The 12,858-nt window shown below is 40.5% G+C and overlaps 1 long non-coding RNA gene across 1 annotated transcript in view; it reads left to right on the top strand.

Moving 5' to 3' along the window:
* Positions 1-5,020: 5,020 nt before the first annotated feature.
* LOC114045117 overlaps positions 5,021-12,858 on the top strand; it is a 12,384-nt gene continuing 4,546 nt past the window's right edge. The window contains exon 1 of the long non-coding RNA XR_003569344.1: positions 5,021-5,155. This is a non-coding gene — a long non-coding RNA (uncharacterized LOC114045117). The remainder of the gene's footprint in view (positions 5,156-12,858) is intronic.

Raw genomic sequence — 12,858 nt, 5'->3', positions numbered from 1 at the left:
AGTGGCAGACCCTGGACAAGAGCCCATGTCTCCTCCTAAACCACTCTGCCTAGTAGCATTGTAACAGTACAGAGAACAATGTCACTCCTGTTGGGATGCTGAGGCCGGTCCATTCAGGACAGAACTTTTTTAAGCTTCACAAAAGCAATCGAAAAACTGTAAACAGCAGTTAGTCATTTATTTATTCCTAAGGAACGTCCACTATATATTTTCCCACTATACTAGAATTAGACATCTCTGCCCTTAAATGGGAACTAATTCTGGGGACAAAAGCTCAGAACAATTATGTAATGCTGGGTTCAAAGATAACCTTCAGATATTTCTCAGCAAGTTGGTGTGATATAGAAAAGAGTCCTGGACTTCGAGTCGGGGAACCTGGTTCCAAAGTCTGGCTCTGCCACCTACTAGCTTAATTTAGCTCTGTGACCTTGGATAAGTTAACAATTCTTAGCTTTGTTTTCCTTGTTGGAAAATAAAATGGGGTAATAACAGTTTCTCTTATCTGCTTCAAAGGGTTTTGAAAAGAGTGATTAGCAAATCCTAAAGTGCTATAAAAATATGAGCTATTGTCATTATTGTTAATACAGATATTCATGAGCCAGACATAGTAGATTATGACAAAAGAAGTCTCTCTGTTTCTCTCCATTTTTTTCTCCTTTTACTGGACATTGACGCGGCTGCTGCAGTGGTGAGCGTGAGACCAGCTCAATACTCTTAACCCGGAGGCGCATTGATGAGGCGGGAGACAGCAAGATAGCAGAAGCTACGTTTATTAAGTGCTAGTAGCTTTCTTTTATATCCTTAGTAACACCCGATCAAAGCATGATCTCCACGTGATAGCCAATCACCAAGTCTGCTGGACACCTGCAGCCCTCATATCAGGGGTATGAGTAGGATTTTTCTCCCAATGAGAGGACAGCCGAGCCAACCGTGGGAGCTGCGTGTCAGCAAAGGAGAGGTCTTGTGAGACTTCCTTGTTTTTGCCACGCAACAGGTTGTGACCCTCAGCTTCTGCTAAGAGAAGCTAGGACTCCTATGGGAAAATTCTCTCAACAGGACATAACATAGAACCACAGTCTTTTTTTTATGATTTGTCATATCTGTTGCATAGAGGTTCATGTTTCTTGTTCCTGATTTTTAAAAAATGGGTGAGGAAAACATTTTCTATTTAACACCTAAAACCCACTTCCAAATAAATTGCTTTTCACTTGAATGTAGCCTCCAATTGAGAGGAGCTAGGTGGCACAGTGGATAGAGTGCCAGGTCTGGAGTCAGGAAGACCTGACCTCCCTCTGGCCTCAGACATTTATTAGTTGCGTGACCCTGGGCAGGTCACTTAACCTTGTCTGCCTGAGTTTCCTCATCTATAAAATGAGCCGTAGAAGGAAATGACAAACCACTCCAATGTCTTTGCCAAGAAAACCCTAAAAGGGGTCACGAAGAATCACATGTAACCGAAAAACAACTAAATAAAATCCATATCAACCTTCAATTGCTTTTGTTCGCCCTATGAATAAACATTACCAGAACTTATTATAGAATGATATGAAAATCCAACTTGGAGGTTGAAAATTATAATTTATTCCCTCCTTTCCCCATTTCCAACCTCCAGATTTTGGGGAAAACTTCCTGTCACAGAATTAATTAGTTTCTAGCAAGAGCCAGGACTGAAACTGGATAAACTATCAGCCTAGAAGAAAATAAGCCCGAGTTTATCCCGTCCAAACTGGGACATCTGGTTACATTCATCTTGTATCATGTCCTCTGTCTCTGGTCTTCAGGTCATTTCACTGTCAGAATTCTTCCCCACCAGGAAGGGTGCTGACTTCTGGCTCAAGTCCACCCCTTTCCATGGGGCTCCTGGAAACCCTGATGAGTGAAAACAAAGCAACAGTCTTTGGACATCACCATTCTAAGCACATGACAGGATGCTGGGTTCTAATGTTGTGATAGCATTTCAGATTGGATGAAAGGCACTGAAACAAACAGTGCCCACATGCAGGACCATGAGTAAGCCATGGCTCAGATGCTATGTATTAGCTAGGAATGCAGGCTTAGATGCTATCATCAAGATATCTCTTCCTTATAGAATCATCATTATGTTCTTACATAGTATTGTCCCATTGCAGGTCAGCAACATTTATGGGGCACACATCCGGTACAAGGTACTTTGTCAGCTACTGTGGGGAGACCCACAGCAAAAACAGGAGGAGGCCAAGCCCTGTTTCCTGTTTCAGAGGGGACTCTCACTTGCTGGATCCTGTTAATTCCATCTGTCAGAATCAGCTTCCATTCAGAAGTCTCCTTGCTGAGCTCTGTCAATTAAATCAATAAAGCACAAAGTTCAAACATCATGGAATGGGGATAGAGACCTTCCAAGGGCTGAGCAGCAACTTCAAGAACTTTCGATTAAGTGAAATTGATCTAATTTATTACTTCCATCAATATTCATAGAACCTGTGATTTAATCACAATCTTTCCTTGCCTTAGTAATTGCTTTTTTGAGTTGCTAAGACCAAAATAAAAGCTTTTCCTGATTCCACTCTCCCCCAACACATAGATTTCTAGGGCTCTCCTTCTCAAACTATCTTCTGTTTAACTATTTTATATGTATATACTTATATATGCATTTATAAACTTTACATTTATGATACATATGTATTTAAATGTACTTATTGTCTCCCTTATTAGAATGTAGACTTACTTAGAGATCCAAGAAAGAGAAAAAGGACCCAAATGTACAAAAATATTCATAGCAATTCTTTCTTATGGTAGCAAAGAATTAGATGGTCCCCAACGATTGGGAAATAGGTGAAGAAATTATGGTATATGAATGTTGTTGTGTTATAATGGAATGCTATTGGACCATAAAAATGATGAGAGGGACAATTTCAGTGAATCCTGAGAAGATTTGGATGACCTGCAGAGTGGAGGGAACAGACCCAGATCCATTTATCCAACAACTGCCACAGTGTAAAAACAAACAACTTTGAAAACCTTAGAAACTCTAATCAGTTTAATGATCAACCATGATTCCAAATGACCAGTGATGAAGCATGCTACCCAGTGTCTGACAGAGTAGCGGTAGACTCAGGATACAAATTGAGAGATATGTTTTGGGGATATGGACCCGGGGAAATGTGTTTTGCTTGACTGTGCATATTTTCACAAGTGTTTTGTTTTGTTTTGTTTCCAGAGACGATGGATGGGAAGAAGAGAAAATCAATTTTTGTTCATTGAAAAAAAACTAAAATTCAATTAAAAAAAGAATGAAAGCTCATTGTGAGTAGGAATTGTTTCATTGGTTGTACTTGTATTCCCAGCACCTGGGATATAATATGTGCTTTAAAAATGCTTGTAGATTGATTGAATGATTGACCTGGTGTCAGCCTCCAGAGGGAGAAACCTTCTCTGTACTTAACCAGGCTGTATGTATCTGGGTCTCATGCTCACAGCCTTTCCAGCTTGGTAAGACCAGTAAGAGCTTGTACTCTACTGACATAAATAGCCTTGGGAAATACAAAAACCTATTACAAATAATTTAAAATTTTTTCTCTAACTGGGGAGGCAGTGTGGTACAGTTGAAAGAGCACTAGTCTTCAAGGGCTGAATTTGGAGTCACTGGACCTGAATTCAAATTCTAGCTTTGCTATTTACTACGTATGTGACCTTTGGCAAGTCAAATCAAGTCAATGAGTATTTATTGACAACCCACTATGTGCCAAATACTGTGCTTAAGTGCCAGGGATACCAGAAAGTCAATGTATTAAGTGATAATGAGAGCTATGTCTGGCATGAAAACCAGAATAAGACCCCTGTGCAAGATACTCTGTTTGTTGGTGGATAGGTTTATTGGAAGGCCATTTACAAAATTAGAAGGCAATTAGAAGGTAAGCATGAAAACAGACAGACTGACTTGGATCAGAGGCGTCAAACTCCCAGCCTACTGCAAAACTCTAGAATAAGGAGGAACCAGATTAAAACATAATTGAGGAATGCTTTACAAAATAGGTAGAAATAAAATACAACAAAGATGATGTTAATCTGTGGTTTTCTAAGTCACTATGCAGCCTGCGGAGATTCATTTCTATTTGATTTTGACACCACGGACTTGGATCATAGGATTATAAATTTAGAGATAAGGAGACAGATATCTAGTTTAATCGTCTCATTCAATGTTGAAGCCAAGAGAGGTCACATCCAGCATCAAACAGGAAGTGGCAAGCTGAGATTCAAATCCAAGTCCTCAGATGCCTAATCCAGTATTCTTATTCTTTAAGGATATTTGCATGAGGCAAAGGATGCCCCAGGCATTGTTGTTCTACACTATAGCACTATTTCTCTCTGAGAATACAGAGCTAGTTGTCGCAAATTGGAGAAGCATCTTCCTGAACCATGCGGGAAAGCCTACTCACAGTTTTCCAATTTTTCTTTGTTATCTCTTTTCAGGCACCAAAAGCACCTGCCCTCCCAATACTTCCTCCTGACAGATGTATTACAGTTTCTAAAATCATAGCGAATCTTCCATTCATTACATTTTAAATGGATGCTCTTCCGTTTAGGAAACCTTCCCTTCTGAGAGAGGAAATAATTCAGTCTCACTAGTAACCTGCTAACCAAGGCTGCCTTCTGCAAAGGACTGATTTTATCCATTTCTTCAGATTCTTATAGTAATCACAACTGCCATTTCTTTTTTTTAACTAATTTTTTTCAATGAACAAAAATCTATTTTCTCTCCCCCAGCTACCCTTGGAAAAAAAAAGAAAAAATTCTTGTAACAAATAAGCAGAGTCAAGTAAAAAAAATCCTGGGTCTGCTATGTCCAACAAATGTATATCTCATTCTCTCCCTGCATCCACCACCTCTCTGTGAGGAGGTAAAGATGCTTTGTCATCTGTCCTCTGTTCCAGAGGTTGTTCATTGCACAACTGAGTTAAGGTTTAGAAAATACTACACCACCCCCCAATGACCCTATGTAGTAAGTAGTATCAGCACTGGCTCTATTTTTCAGAAGAAGAAACTGAATATCAAAGAAGTAAAGTAATTTTACCCAGGATTTCATAGCAGTCAGAGCTAGAACTCAAATCCAGAACTCCTGGCTCCAAGTCCAGTGCTCCAGCCACTGCACCAGAAAATGTCACTCTCTGAAAATGAAGTAGGTGATTTTTTTTTCTGACCTTGCCTCCACTGCCTGGAATTCTCCTTCTATGGAACCTTTCAGCCCCCTTTTCTATGGATTCCGTAAGGTTGGTTATGTTTCGGTCTCGGGGGTTGGGAGAGACTATATGTAAACCTCGGTCAGAAAGAAGGGGTAAATGCCTCAGGAAAGGAAGTGCAGGACAGCCTATGCTGATGCCTGACCCTTATATTCAGAAGCTCGTCCTCTGTCTAAACTGAGGTCTTCCTATCACACACCAAACCAGTTTCCTCTGGGTGTTCGAGGGAAAGGAGAAGAGATGGTTCTCCCAGTAAACCCTTCAAGGATTGGAAGACATTTTGTCCTCTCTGCACCCACTTCAGGCTTCTCTTCTCTGGATTAAATCATCTCAAGCCTTCTAGCCTTTCTTCACTGTGTGACTCTTTTCATCATTTTCTTTTCATCATTTTCTTTGTATCATTTCCTGTCTCTCTCTTGCCAGCCCTCCACACTGTTTATACTACTAAACAGAACTGTAATGATGTCAAATCGAATGAGGAAATCATCATCATCATCATCATCATCATCATCCTGATAAGGATAATAATAGTAACAACAATAACAGCTAGCACTGCACAAGAGATCATTTGATCCTTACAACAACTTTCTGAGGGAGGTGCCATCCCTGCCTACATTTGATTATGTATGCTCCTGTTTTGTTGTTGTTTGTCCTTCGTTCTCGAAGAGGACCATGACATCAGGAAGGTGATGCCAAAACATGCAAGTGAATTGGATTTAAGTGAGGCAGGACTGTGCATAGTCACCAGCCTCACTTTCTCCTCCGGAGCCATCTGGTCCAGTGGCCAGATATAGATCAGGAGATGGAGATATAGATCAGACTGGAGATGGCCCCAGATGCAATGGGAGACCTTGACCTTTTTAAGCTAAGGTCTTTCCCAGGTCTCAGTTTGTCTGAGGCAACACCCATCCCGTTTTGTTAGGCCTTTCCTAAAAATACTGGGAGGGTAAGCAATGTGCCCAAAGTCACTGGGGTAGAAGTGCCTAAGGTGGAATTCAAAGTCAAATCTTCCTGATTCCAGGTTCAATGCACCAATCCAAAACACACTCCCTCACTGCCTCTTATCCTGGCTTTGTTTCTTTAAACACTGTACTCCCTATTGATATGTTCCATTATCACCTTCACTTGACCCCACCCCTGCCATGGGTTTTACTGCTTATTCAATTTTAGTCCAACATTAAAAGGTGGCACAGTGGATGGAGAACTGAGCCTGTAGTTAGGAAGTTGTTGTTCAGTCACTCTGTGTGATCCCATTTGGGGTTTTCTTGGCAAATATACCGGAGTGATTTACCATTTTCTTTCCCATTAGAGGGATGAAGAAACTGAAGCAAACAAGGTTAAGTCACCCAAAGTCACACAACTAGTAAATATCTGAGGTTGGATTTGAACTCAGGTTTTCCAGACTCCAAGTCCCACCCTTTATCCACCGTGCCACCTAGTTGCAGTCAGGAAGACTTAAGTTCAAATCTAGCCTCAGATACTTACTAGTTGTAAGACCCTGGCCAAGTCACTTAACTTCGGTTTGTCTCCGTTTCCTCATCTATAAATGGGAATAATTAACAGCACTTACTTCTCAATGTTGTTGGGAGAACCAAATGAAGTAATAATTGTAAAGCACTTAGCACAGCGCTTGGCACAAAGTAAGCGCTATATAAATGTTAGTGATGATGATGACAATGATGGTGATGACGATGGTGGTGGTAGTAGTGGCGATGATGACGATGATGGTGATGATGATGATGATGTTGGTAATGATGATGGTGGTGGTGGTGATGGTGGTAATGATGATGATGACGATGGGGATGGGGATGAGGAGAAGGATGATGGTAGTAGAGGTAGTAGAAACAGCCCAAGATTAGAACCAGAGGATCAGAGCACAAGTCCCAGTTTTGCTACTTATTACATGTGTTCTGTAGTGAGTTATTTCATTTCTCCTGGTCTCAGAGTATCAGAATGGCAGTTGGAAGGCACCTCAAAGGCCAACTAGTCCGACCCGTATTTGACCAAGAATCTCTTCTATAACATCTCCAACAAGCGACCATACAGGCTTTGTTACAAGACCTCTAGTGACCAGAAACCCATTACCTCCCAAGGCAGCCCATTCTACTTTAGATAGCTCCAATTCTTAGGATGTTATGTCCTTTTATCAAACCTAAATTGTCCTTTCCAAAATGTCAATCAAGGAACACTTGCTAAGCCCCTACTATGTGCTAAGCATTGTGTTGGCAGCTGGGGATTCAAAGACAAAAATGAAACAGCCCTTGCCCTCAAGGAGCTTACATTCTATTAGAGAGGTTAAGTGACTTGCCCAGAGTCACTCAGTCAAGAAGTATTTATTAATCACCATAAACCTGCCTTTTTGCTGTGAGATGCTGAATGATGTCATGGAGAATACAGCAGTAAGTGGCCAACTCTCTGGAGTTGAGGGCGATACTGGCCCATTCCAATTTGTACCAAACACTGATTTCTCCATATACTCACCAGCAGCTACTGGAGGAGCTAATATATTTTATTTATTTTTTTTTAGGCAATTGGGGTTAAGTGACTTACCCAGGATCACACAACTAGTAAGTGTCAAGTGTTTGGTCTGAGGCTGGATTTGAACTCAGGTCCTCGACTTCAGGGCCAGTGCTCTATCCACTGCACCACCTAGCTGCCCCCCCAAGAGCTAATATATTTTAGAAACACCCATGGTGTGCCAGGAGTATGATAAGTTCTGAGAATATTAAAAAAAAAAAAAAAAGGAAAAAGTGGTGAAAACAGTCCCTGCTCTCGAGGAGCTCACAGCGTAATGGAGAAAACAACATACAAACAACTATCTATAAACAAGCAGCATACAAGATAAATTGGAGATCATCAGCACAGGGAAGGCACCAGCATTGAGCAGATCAGGAAAAGGGATTGTATGAGTGTGGAATCCAACCAAGAGTCTCCAAAAGGAGTAGGCGACTCTTTTTAGCTAATACCTAGCTCTTTTCTTCCTGCCTTCAGACACAGGTATAAATATCCTCTGCAAAAAAGACCCGTCCAGGGGCAGCTAGGTGGCACAGTGAACTGAGCACCGGCCCTGGAGTCAGAAGGACCTGAGTTCAAATCCAGCCTCAGACACATAACACTCACTAGCTGTGTGACTCTAGACAAGTCACTTAACCTCAATTGCCTCACCCTGTCCAGAACTGACTCCTTGGAAGGAGAAATGAATCCTAGTGCTAGATACACCTCAAGATCTTCCCATCTTGTGGCCTAACATTTGCATTTATGTTTCTTTTCTAAAGGAATTTCCAGTGTGGGGTGGAGGGTGGAGATCACGTTAGATACAATAAGATAGTTGAGGCAACCTGGAAGTTGATCTCATTCACAAAACTTCCCTCTTAACTGATATTTTGCAGGGGGGATGAGGTGCAGGGGAAGCAGTAAAAGAGGTTCGTTTCAAGCCCCAGTAAATCAAAGGGTTGACGGGCAGCTAGGTGGCGCAGTGGATAGAGCGTTGGGCCTGGAATCAAGAAGACTCATCTTCCTGAGTTCAAATCTGGCCTCAGACACTTACTAAGCAAGTCATTTAACCCTGTTTGCCTCAGTTTCCTCATCTATAAAATGAGCTGCAGAAGGAAATGGCCAACCACTCTATTATCATTGCCAAGAAAAGCCCAAATGGGGTCATGAAAAGTCAGACATGACTAAAAACCACTGAACAACAACAACAAAAAAGAAAGGATTAAAACGAATGCTTATTATACAGTTTAGAACTTGGCTGGAGCAGGGATTTCATCATTATGGGCATTCTATCCACTCGCACAAACTGCAACCTTCCCACCCTCGGCGGTTCTTATTTATTTTTCTCCTATAAATCATGAGATAGTTTCTTAACCTTGGATTTAGGTCTAGAGGGTAGGCCATGTGGTCCAACTCCTAATTTTACAGATGAGAAAAATGAAGACCATAGAGGGTAAGTGACTTTCTTGTGGTCACACAGATAGGAAGTAGCACTGCCATGATTTGAACCGAGGTCCCCTGACTCAAAAATTCAGTGTTCTTTCCCATTGTCCAACATTCCCTTAGGACCTAGAAAAATCCTTCTTAAAATATTAACCCAATGTTCTTCTTTCAACATCTCAGCAGTGTCAACATACTGTTAACATTGTTCACCCGTTAGCTCACATTCTTGTTACGTAACTGGCCCATCTCTTTTCCCAGTTTATATATATATATCTATATATAGATATATATATAGATATATATAGATATATATATAGATATATATAGATATATCTATAGATATACACACACATACATAAAGATACAAAGGCAATCAATTCTGATGAGAAAAAAAAAGGAGATGGGCCAGTTATGTAACAAAAATGTATATAGATATATATAGATATATATCTATATACACATATATACACACACACACACATATTCTTGATGAAATGTTGTTGAGCCATTTTTCAGTTGTATCTGACTCTTTATGACCTCATTTTGGGTTTTCTTGGCAAAAATATGAGAGTGATTTGTCATTTCCTTCTTCAGCTCATTTTACAGATGAAGAAACTAAGGTAAGCAAGGTCATGTGACTTGCCCAGGATCACACAGCTAGGAAGTGTCTGAGGTTAGATTTGAACTCCAGAAGAGGAGTCTTCCTGACTCTAGGCCCAGCACTCTATTCACTGAAGTATGGTGGCCCTTGGCTGGGGTGGGATGCTGGAAAGAGAAAGTGGAGAGAGGGAGAGGAGAGAGAGAAAGGTGGTAAAGAGGGCAAAAGAAAGATAGGAAGAGAAAGAAGGAGAGGAAGAAAAAGAGAAGTTGAGAGAGGGGAGAGAGGAAGAAAGGAGAGAAAGGAAAGGAGGAGGAAGATTGGAGAGGGGGAGGGAGAGAAAAAAAGACAAGGAAAGTGGGAGGAGAAGGAGGAAAAGGTGGAGGAGGGGAAAAAAAGGAGAGAGAGAGAGAGAGAGATTTTTCATGCCAGACACATAGAGTTGAATAAATACTAATTGGTTGTATCAGTCAATATATGTATGTGTCAAAGACATATACATATATATATATATATATATCAATATTAGGATCACGAGATTTTTAGACCTAAAAGGTCACTGTGATCCTATAATTCTTCATCAAGTTGAACCTCATCATTTTACAGATAAAGAAACTGAGGCTGTTGTGAGAAGGAAAGAGGTGAAGTGACTTATTTAGAATCAATGCACTTTCCAAACAGACCTGTTCAGACTGGTTTCCAACATCGAATGGAAAAACCCACCAAACTAAATTCTACTAAATTGTGGGTTCCTTGAAAGCAGTGGCCCCATCTTATTTGTTTTTTCATTTTCTTGTCTCCCCTCCCCTACTAAAGTATACAGTGCAATGTCTCTGACACAGGTGGTACAGAATACATATTTAATTGAATGAATGAACAAATGAATGCTTATCTACTTTGTCTTGGCATTGTCTTATGTGTGTCTTTGGCCAAGATGATCCCCTCTGTGTATTCCATTTTTCTTCCCTCCTCAACTACGGCTTTCCTAATGAAACAGAGGATCCCACTGTGACAGCTTTTTATCTGAGATAACAAAATGTATTGCTATTTACAGTGGGTAATACCATCCCAACAGACCTAGGAAGCCAGGTTAAATGCAAGTTGTCTTAAGGTTAAAATACTATGTTTTCTGTGGAAGTGTCTCATACCCTTTTCCTCTTCAACTCCTACCTCCTAAAAACATTTATACAGAGAATGTTAGTTGCGTCATGATAATAATAGCTCATATTTACATAGCCCTTAACAGTTTTTAAAGCATTTTCTTTTTAATTCCATGTTAATGTTTTATATTTACATAGCACTTTACATTTATTGTTTCATTTTGGTAGCTAGGAGGTACAGTAGATAGAACAGTAGGCCTAGACTCAAGAATATCTTAACTCAAATTCAGCCTTAGATATTTACTAGCTGTGTGACCTTGGGCAAGTAGTTTGACTTCTGTTTGCCTCAGTTTCCTCATCTGTAAAATGGAAATAATAATAGTCCCTACTTCCCAGGGTCATTGTGAGGATCAATGGAGATAATATGGGTCAAGTACTTAGCACAGTACCTGACCCAATCGTAGGTGCTAGTTGTTATTGTTATTAATTAATGTTTTTATTAAATAATCATTTTTATTTAAATGAGGATCATAATAGCATCTACCTCCCAGAGTTGTTGTGAGGTAATGACTATAAAGTGCTTAGCACAGTCCCTGGCATGTGTTACTGTTCAGTTGTTTCAGTCATGTCTGACTCTTCCTGACCCCATTTCAGGTTTTCTTGGCAAAGATACTAGAGTGATTTTCCATTTCCTTCTCCAGCTCATTTTACAGATGAGGAAACTGAGGCAAACAAAGGTAAATGACTGTCCCAGGGTCATACTGCTAGTAAATATCTGAGGCCAGATTTGAACCCAGGTCTTAAGATTGTAAGGTCTTTAGATTCCACAGCTACACCTAGCAAATATCAGAGCTAAGACCCAGGTCTTCATATCCAGATTCCTGTGCTCTTTCCATTGTACTCTGCTGCTTCTAATTATCAGCATTCCAGTAATGAAGCAGTTAAAGGTGATGCAACACAAACAGAAATTAGCTTTTGTTGTTGTTGGTTTTTTTTTTTAAGCTCTTTGCAGAAGTCCCCTTGGCTAATATCAATTGCATAAAGGACTTCCCAGAAATGATACCTTGAAAAGGGAAACCAGTTCTAGATCCTATACACACCCACCACACACCCCACACACCCCACCCCCCAATCCACCCATCAAACCTTATATAGCCTCAAGATTTCCCCAAATCCCCAACCAATTACCAAATACCAGTACCCCTCCCCCACAAAAAAGAAGTAAAAACAAAAAAACACATCCTTCCTGTTCTTAACAGTTGAGGCCTCCTGAGGGATTAAGGAACAACTCAATCAAGACTTTCAGCTTTGATAGTATCCACTCCACCAGACCCTAAATGAATATTCTGGATAAACTTCATGATGTCCCTGATTCTGAAAGAACCAAGCCCCTTACCCTTATTTCCCCTTCCCCAAATGATATATCTCTTAGAATCTCAGAGTTTTCAAAGCATAGTAATTGTCATACCCAAAAGTTCACAGAACACAAAGTCCAAGGAAGGAGATGGTAATAAAACCTACGGCCTCAGGAGTCTATACACCAATGTACAAAGTATAGGTCATAAGCTAAAATTAAAGGTCCTCAAATATGAGAGTAAAATGGACTTCCATAGACATCACTGAGGAGCAGTTTGTGGGAGGAGATCCAGGACTGGAGTAGATCTCTGAAAGGCTTTACCCTATTCCAAAGAAATGAGTAAAGGGAGAAGGGACGTGGTGGCATGATATATAAAGAAACTATACTCATGGCAAGAAATCTAGGAAGCAGAAGGAAGAAGAATGATGAAGACTACTTGGGTGAAGACCAAAGAAGGCACAAATAGCAGTGATCTTGTCACTAGTGTATACTTCCTGGACAGAATGAAATAGATGAGGAGCTTGGGGAAACACCACAAGCCTGGCAGAGAATTGATCTTGTGGTAATGGGAGACTTTAATGATCCATCTATGTTCTAGAGTGTTTCTCTCTCTCTCTCTCTCTCTCTCTCTCTCTCTCTCTCTCTCTCTCT

The sequence above is a fragment of the Vombatus ursinus genome, unplaced genomic scaffold, assembly GCF_900497805.2.
Source record: "Vombatus ursinus unplaced genomic scaffold, bare-nosed wombat genome assembly UNPS02014778.1, whole genome shotgun sequence".
Lineage (NCBI taxonomy): Eukaryota > Metazoa > Chordata > Mammalia > Diprotodontia > Vombatidae > Vombatus > Vombatus ursinus.
Note: the sequence above shows the minus strand (reverse complement) of the source record. Positions and strands in the feature narration are given on the sequence as shown.